General features: G+C 37.6%; 1 non-coding gene across 1 annotated transcript; it reads right to left on the bottom strand.

Annotated features, from left to right (window-relative positions):
* Positions 1 to 6,253: 6,253 nt before the first annotated feature.
* LOC130932269 (small nucleolar RNA R71) lies at positions 6,254 to 6,361 on the bottom strand. The gene has a single exon (XR_009067426.1). It is a non-coding gene; the product is annotated as a small nucleolar RNA R71 (small nucleolar RNA).
* Positions 6,362 to 7,348: the final 987 nt, after the last annotated feature.

The following is a 7,348-nucleotide window of genomic DNA, read 5'->3' on the forward strand; positions in this document are numbered from 1 at the left end:
ATATAAGGCTAAGTGAGCTAACAAAGTGAATCCTTGATTAGTCTAAGATCTCACCTAACATATACATACTTTATACAATTTAAAATGCTTTACCTAGCTACCCAAAATTTTCCACTTCTGTATTACATGCTCATGTATCAAACTTATTTTTGAATTTTGTTCCATGTGCATTGATTCTTTTTATTTTGCATTCGAAGGTAATATATATATTTTTTGTATCCCCATATTTAATTACTTAATAATAATTTTTTTTCTTTTTTTTGTCAATGCACATGGTAATTTAATTATTTTGATTTCATATGAGCATGCTTCCCAAATTTTCAAATAACTTATTCAATTTAATTCCCTTTTTTCCTATCATCCCATGTTCCCATAAAATTCTCCACACTTAAATTATACACAATATCTATCTTAAGCTAACCAAGGATTCAATTTGGGATTTTTAATTTGTTTTTCTGCTTAAGGCTAGTAATATGGTTATAAAACAAAAGGGAATTAAAAAGCTCAAGGTGGCTGACAAGGGTGACATAAAAGGGTAGGCTTTATTTGGGATAAGTGAGTTAATAATCAAATATGGCCTCAATCATATGCAAGCATGTAAATATACTAAACAATGTACATATAGAGTGGAATAAAGCAAAGATTGCAATTTTGGAGAAGAAAACACATAAGAATAAAAATTTATGGTTAAATAATTTAACCATATAAATAAGCTCAAAATCTCACAGGTTGTGTTCTTTGGCTCAAAAATCATGTTCTAGATACAACTTCAAACAAATTTAACACATAGAAATTTTTTTTTAATTTAATTTAGTAAAATTTTTCAAAAATAGGGTCTTAAAAAGAAACTTATTATTTTTCAACCAAGTAGTACTTAAATGCAATTAATCAACTACACATGCAATCTATTATGCAACGCAACAATGAACAGACAAAGAAAATAGAATATTGGTGTTGAGAAGAGAATAGCTAACCCGTGGAGATTGGTATCGACCTCCCCACACTTAAAGATTGCACCGTCCTCGGTGCATGCTGAGATGTGCAGGTAGATGGGGGTTGTGGTTCTTCAGCTGGTGCTCTTTTTGTTCCTTTCCTTGCCGGTGGTTTGGGAGTAGCTTTCTCTCTACCTTTCTTGGTGGCCATCCTAAAAAAGGGAGAAAAGAAAGGGACATGTAATTCAAATAGATAGAACCGGGAGGAGGAAGGATCAAGTGATAATCAATGCCAAGGTAAGGGATAATGTCTTAAATACATGGTCGCGACTACATGCAATTAGGACATCAATGGAAATATAGCAAGGCATATTAAATCAATTAGATGCAAGATGTGTAAAAGTATGCAGGCAAAGGCAAGAGAAGCATAGGTCAAGCATCAATTGTTAAAATAAGCTGGAATAAAGAGGACTTGTATGATGACAATTGTGAATGATAATCTCAAATATAGGTGGATTACAAGTATTGTGATTTAAAAGAGGAATGAAAGTAATAAATCCAAATATATATAAGAGCCAAATTTAAAATATCAATTGTCAAACCAATCCTTATAATATCCACAAGCTCAGTTATAATAAAGTAGAATCCAAATAAAGTTCCAATACCAACATAAAAATGCATGAAAATAAAAAAGAAAGAAAGAAGAAAGAAAAAAGAAGGAAGAAGGAGGAAGGGGAGAGAAAGAAATAAGAAAGGAAAAAAAAGTAGGATTTGGGGAAGAAAAAGATAAGATATTTTGGCAGATTAAGATAAGTTGTGCAGCGCATTCGACGCGGACGCGTGGGTCACGCGTTCGCGTGGATAGCGCTTACATGAGGTGACGCGGACGCGTTGGTCACACGAACGCGTGACATGATTCATGCTAGTGGCGCGAGGGCAGCCTTGCGCTCGCGCAACTTTCTGGTGAAAAACTTATTTTGCCAAAACTTTGGGTGACGCGATCGCGTGGTTGATGCGATCGCGTGGATGGCCTAAATTTAAAAATTACGCGGACGCGTGGGGTACGCGTTTGCGTGAGTGGGCTTGTGCTTCCAGCATTGATCCAGCCTCATTCCAGCCCAACTTACTGCCATACACCCATTTAAGTCGATTCCATAGAGCCACGCATTCGCGTGGTGACGCGGATGCGTCAACGACGCGGTCGCGCGGACCAATTTGTGCAAAAGGCACGCCTCTAGCCATGCTCTCGCGTGACTCTCTGTTCAATTTGTTTTCTTCCCAACGCACCTATGACGCGGACACGTCGATGACACTGTCGCGTCGCGTGTGATTTTTTTTATGCAGTATGCAGAATGAAAAATGCAATGAATGTTATGCAAAAATTCCAGGTTCAATTAAAATTCAAAAATAGACAAAAATTCAAACTGAAGAAGAAACGATCATACCATGGTGGGTTGTCTCCCACCTAGCACTTTTAGTTAAAGTTCTTAAGTTGGACACTTGGTGAGCTCTCTGTCATGGTGGCTTGTGCTTGAACTCATCCTGAAACTTCCACCAATGCTTGAACTTCCAATAAGCTCTATCAATACCAAGTAAATTTCTCAAGCTTTGATGGGGTTCTTCACAAGCTTTGAGCTCCCAAAGTTGATCCTCATATATTCCTGGATCCCAAATCTTGTTTCTACACCTGTCTTTAAGTTGATCATCATCGTTCCAGCAGGGTGGCTCAGCTTTAGAATTCTTACTGAAGCATCCAAACAACTTCCTAGACCTATTCAATTGAGCTCTATACCAACCTTTGCGTTTAAACTTAAAGCTTCCAACCATAATGAACCTTGCAGGATAATTCTTACCACTGACCATCTTCCTTTTACTCTTAATGCCACAAAGAGCTCTAAGTTGGCCATCCGTCTCCAGTAGCCCATATTCAAGTGGAATTAGAAAGCTGAGGGATATGAATTTTACCCACTTGAATGTTGTGAAGGATGATGGCAACTTAGGGGGAGGTGTTTCTAATGAACGTGCAAGCTCTATTCTCTTGTGCTCTTCTTTAACATCTTCCACCTCTTTGCAAGCTTCTTCAATTTCAACCTCTTCCTCTTGGTAGCTTTCTTCTGATTTAATTTCTTCTTCATTGTTCACCAAGGGTATGGGAGGTTGTGCTTCTTCTTCTTTAATCTCCATGTCAAGTCCAATGGGAGAGGATTCAAATGTAGATAAGAATTCCTTAATGATTGAATCCATCTCTTGATCATCCCCTTCAAAGTCTTCAATCATGAGATGCCTTGGAGGTTGTACACCTTCCTCAACATTAAATTCAAACTCCTTAGAAGGGGGCTCTATAACTTGACTTTCCCATGGAGGTTCAGCATCTCCTAAGTCTTCAACCACTGCCTCCTCTTCCTCTTCAATAATTCCGGCTTCCTCCACTTGTTCCAATACCAAATCGTGCTGCTCACTATCCACCGGAGTGTCTAACTTCTCCTTCATGCCACGTTCTTCAGTAGATTCTCCACATAAAGCCATGGGGGTTCCTTGAATGTCTGAACGTCAGAAAGGTAATCGATTTATCGTTTGATCCAGGTGTTTAAGTATGAAATCGTATTCATCCTTGATGATTTCCTGTTCAACTATTTCTTCACCTTCAAGTGAAAAATCCTCCTTGTTGTCTTCCTTCACTAGTTCTTCAACCGCGCTGTCAACTTCAAGGGTCTCTACTACCTTCACCTTTAGTGCCTCCTCTAGCTCCTTATGAAGTATGGATTCGCGAAGATGATCTTCTCTCTCTTGTTCCATGTCAATAGTATCGGTGGGATCATGTTGCTCTTGGATTGATGAATGTTGGTGCTCTTCCATGGATGGTGGTGATGGGATGGGTAGATCATTATATGGTTGAGATGGAAGTGCATTGGAGCTTGAGTGTTGAATATTGGGGGTAGAGGGTTGGTCCATACGGGATATAAGTGCTTGAAGAGTAGAGGTGAAACTAGTGATAGTGGCAAGTGTGCTCTCCATGGAGGTTTGGGGTAGGTAGAAGGGTTCATTTGTTGAGAGAAAAGGTTCATAACACGGAGGTGGTTCCTCTTGATAAGGATATGGAGATGGTGTATATTGAGGTGGTGGTTCTGGGTATGGTTCATATGGTGGTTGGTGTGGTGAATAAGGATTGGGGTCATATGGAGGTGAATGATGGAAAGGGGGCTTGTGAGTGTGGTGGTTCAAAGCTATGTTGAGGAGGTGGTTCATTGGTATATGATGGGGCTTGTTGGTAACTACAAGGGGGTCCACCATACCTATCATCTTGGTATGCATTATAGAATGGCCTTCGTCCATGATATCTTGGAAGGTGTTGTCGCCTAAAGGGTTGATCAGATCCTCTTGGCTCCGTCCATCTTTGATTGCTTTGGCCTTGATGCATATTCCTGTTATAGCTTTCTCTTCCTGCAACATAGTTGTAACCAGACTCATAGGCAAAGGGGTGAGACTTCATAGTAGTGAGAGAAAATAAAAACAAAAATTAATAAAAAAGAAAATATTTATAAAAAGATATGATTTTTGAAAAAAAAGATAAGAGAAGAATTTGAAAAAGATAAGATAATATTTTGAAAAAGATATGATTTTTTTGAAAAAGGATAAGATAAGATTTTGAAAAAGATAGGATTTTTTTTTTGAAAAAGATTTGAATTTTGAAAAATAAGATAAGATAAGATAAAAATTTTAAAATAAAATCTGAAAATTTTTTTTTTGAAAAATATTTACAATAACCAATAATAAGGCACACGTTTGCAATTCCCCGGCAACGGCGCCATTTTGACGTTAGGATTTTTGCTACTAAAGAATTTTATAAAAATATAGTCGCGTTGTAAGTATAGATTCTAAACCAACAGAAAATCCCTTCGTACAAACATTTGGTTGTCACAAGTAACAAACCCCTTTAAAATTGATAACTGAGTATTTAAACCTCGGGTCGTCTTCTCAAGGAATTGAGGGAAGTATGTTCTTATTATTGGTTATGAGTTTTGTAACTTGGGGGTTTTGAAAGTAAGGAAGAAGTATGTTAAATGATAAGAAAATTAAAATAGTAATAATAAAATAGACTTTTGGCAAGGTATTAGAACTGGAAGTCCTATCCTTATCAATTGTGATGAGAATTGGATTTTAATCCCATTTAGTTAACCTTTACCAAAGCAAAGGAAAGTCAAGTGGAATAATTAGTTTGATCCTCAAGACATAGTCAATCCCTGTGGGAAGACTAGCTTTAGAGCGATCTGCCAATTTCAACCACTATTTTATTTGATAACTCAAGCGTCACTAATTATTTAACCAGAGCCAAAAGAGAAAATTCTAAATTAAATTGAAGACATCATAAATAGGATAAAGCAAGCATAAATTTGAAATACCTCAATTGCATTAATAAAAGCAGTCAAATCTAACATGGAAAAGTTTATAAGCCAATTGGGCAACATAAATCAAATACAAATAAAAGCATTAGAGTATCTAAAAGTGGAAGAGAAATATAAAGTAAAAGAAATATTGAACCTGTGAGGAAGAAGAAATAAATCCTAATTTCTAAAAATTTTAATTCTAAATCCTAAGAGAGAGGAGAGAGCCTGTCTCTCTCTAAAACTACATCTAAATTGTGAAAAGTGAATTATGAATGATCTAAATTGTTCCCTTCATTCCTCCACTTGGCAGCCTTTAATCTGTGTTTTCTGGGCTTGAAACTGGGCCAGAAACAGCCCAGGATTCGCTGGAAACGAATTCTACCACGCTGATTTTCGCAGATGCAATGCATCCGCGTGAAGCACGCGTTCGCGTCGCTTAACTGTACGGCCACTATAGCGAAATATATATCAAATCGAAGCCCCATATGTTAGCTTTCAAGTGAAACCGCATCATTTGGACCTCTGTAGCTCAAGTTATGACCGTTTGAGTGCGAAGAGGTCAGGCTGGACAGCTTAGCAATTTCTTCAACTTCTTGTATTCCTTCCACTTTTGCATGCTTCCTTTCCATCCTCTAAGCCATTCCTGCCCTGTAATCTCTGAAATTACTTAACACACATATCAAGGCATCTAATGGTAATAAGAGAGGATTAAAAGAAAATAAAAGCCAAAGAAGCATGCTTTTTAATCATAGCACAAAATCAGGAAGGAGAATGTAAAACCATGCAAATCATATGAATAAGTGGGTAAAGAGTTGATAAAAACCACTCAATTGAGCACAAGATAAACCATAAAATAGTGGTTTATCAAGCCTGAACTCTTGGGATAAGCTGGTCACGGCTTTCTTAGCCAAGTTCTTTCCTCCTCAAAAGCTGAGCAAGCTTAGAGTGGATGTTCAAACCTTCAGACAGAAAGAAGGTGAATCCCTCTATGAAGCTTGGGAGAGATACAAGCAACTGACCAAAAAGTGTCCTTCTGACATGCTTTCGGAATGGACCATCCTAGATATATTCTATGATGGTCTGTTTGAATTGTCTAAGATATCATTGGACCATTCTGCAGGTGGATCTATTCACCTGAAGAAAACGCCTGCAGAAGCTCAAGAACTCATTGACATGGTTGCAAATAACCAGTTCGTGTACACTTCTGAAAGGAATCCTGTAAATAAGAGGAAGGGAGTTCTTAAAATTGATACTCTGAATGCCATATTGGCTCAGAACAAAATGCTGACTCAACAAGTCAATCTGATTTCTCAGTGTCTGAATGGATTGCAAAATGCATCCAACAGTACTAAAGAAGCATCTTCTGAAGAATAAGCTTATGATCCTCAGAACCCTGCAATGGCAGAGGTGAATTACATGGGTGAAGCCTTTGGAAACACCTATAATCCCTCATGGAGAAATCATCCAAATTTCTCATGGAAGGATCAACAAAAGCCTCAACAAGGCTTTAATAATGGTGGAAAAAATAGGTTTAGCAATTCATGATCTCTGATGAATATTCTTCCTCTGAAGAGGATGAGGATATTACTGAAGAGCAAGTTGCTAAGTACCTTGGAGCAATCATAAATTTGAATGCCAAGTTATTTGGTAAAGAGACTTAGGTGGGTGAACCCTCCTTGCTCACCAATGAACTGAATAACTTGAGTAGGCAGACATTACCTCAAAAGAAAAAGGATCCCGGAAGGTTCTTAATACCTTGTACCATAGGCACCATGACCTTTGAGAAGGCTCTGTGTGACCTGGGGTCAGGCATAAACTTAATGCCACTCTTTGTAATCGAGAAACTGGGAATCTTTGAGGTACAGGTGATGAGCGGATAATTTGTATGCTTTTTGGCATTGTTTTGAGTATGTTTTTAGTAGTTTTAGTTGAGTTTTTAGTATATTTTTATTAGTTTTTAATTAAAATTCACTTTTCTGGACTTTACTATGAGTTTGTGTGTTTTTCTGTGATTTCAGGTATTTTCTGGCT

This window comes from Arachis stenosperma, chromosome 5, assembly GCF_014773155.1.
Source record: "Arachis stenosperma cultivar V10309 chromosome 5, arast.V10309.gnm1.PFL2, whole genome shotgun sequence".
NCBI classification, from domain to species: Eukaryota; Viridiplantae; Streptophyta; class Magnoliopsida; order Fabales; family Fabaceae; genus Arachis; species Arachis stenosperma.